The sequence below is a fragment of the Acyrthosiphon pisum genome, unplaced genomic scaffold, assembly GCF_005508785.2.
Source record: "Acyrthosiphon pisum isolate AL4f unplaced genomic scaffold, pea_aphid_22Mar2018_4r6ur Scaffold_15264;HRSCAF=15920, whole genome shotgun sequence".
NCBI lineage: Eukaryota > Metazoa > Arthropoda > Insecta > Hemiptera > Aphididae > Acyrthosiphon > Acyrthosiphon pisum.
The window spans coordinates 1-989 of record NW_021764060.1 but is presented as its reverse complement, the minus strand read 5'-3'; the positions used below and the strand labels follow the sequence as shown (position 1 = coordinate 989).

At 64.7% G+C, this 989-nt stretch overlaps 1 non-coding gene across 1 annotated transcript; it reads right to left on the bottom strand.

The window, feature by feature from the left end:
• Nucleotides 1-485: 485 nt before the first annotated feature.
• Nucleotides 486-643, bottom strand: LOC115034597. Its single transcript, XR_003839936.1, has one exon. It is a non-coding gene; the product is annotated as a 5.8S ribosomal RNA (ribosomal RNA).
• Between the last annotated feature and the right edge of the window lie 346 nt (nucleotides 644-989).

The following is a 989-nucleotide window of genomic DNA, read 5'->3' as shown; positions in this document are numbered from 1 at the left end:
CCGCGACACAAAAGTGCGCGGCGAGATTCGGCGATGGGCTTTTCCCGGTTCGCTCGCCGCTACTAAGGGAATCACGGTTGTTTTCTTTTCCTCCGCTTATTAATATGCTTAAATCCGGCGGGTAGTCCCGCCTGATCTGAGGTCGGAACGTATCGGTTGTTTGTTTCTTAAATTACACGGCAGCCTGCGGTCCGCGCTCCGCCCGTACGGTGACCGCCCGCGTCCGCTTCTCGGAAGCCGGAGAGGTCTCGTGGACTCTCAGCCGGCCCGGCCGCGCTCTCGCGCGGCGGGCGGACGGGGACGTGCCGTTTGACGACGCGAGAACCCGTGACTGTTTGCCGTCACAACTTGGGCGGACGACCGGAGGCGGCCGCGCGAGCGGCTCTCCCCGGTCGAACCGCCAATCTCGCACCACCGGAGCGGCCGACGGGCGTGCCGTCGGACGCCTGCCGGCGGCGCATCGGTCTGGCCGAGTATCCGGTATACGACCCTCAGACAGGCGTGGCCCGGGACCCGCGGGTCACCGAGGCCGCAATGTGCGTTCGACTGGTCGATGTTCGTATAACCTGCGGATTACACGACGACGCGCAGATAGCTGCGGTCTTCATCGATCCACGAGCCAAGTGATCCGCCGCTCGGTGTCGGTTGTTTTTTTGTTTTGTTCGACGAAACTTCTACGGCCACGCGCCGTGCGCGGACGCACGACTGGGCACGTACGGTCTTTCGACGTGTTAACCATCTTTCGGTCGACGCTCGGTCGGGGGTCGCGGCGCGCGGGCGGTCGTCGAGCGAGTCGGCGAGCGCACGCGGCCACGGGGTCGGATGAGGCGCGCGCGAGACCGGCGAGTGTCGCCGGTACCGCGGGCCCGTCTCTAATGATCCTTCCGCAGGTTCACCTACGGAAACCTTGTTACGACTTTTACTTCCTCTAAACGGCCGATTTCGGTCATCTTCGCGATCGCGCGACGACCCAGCCCCCGAGGGGGCCG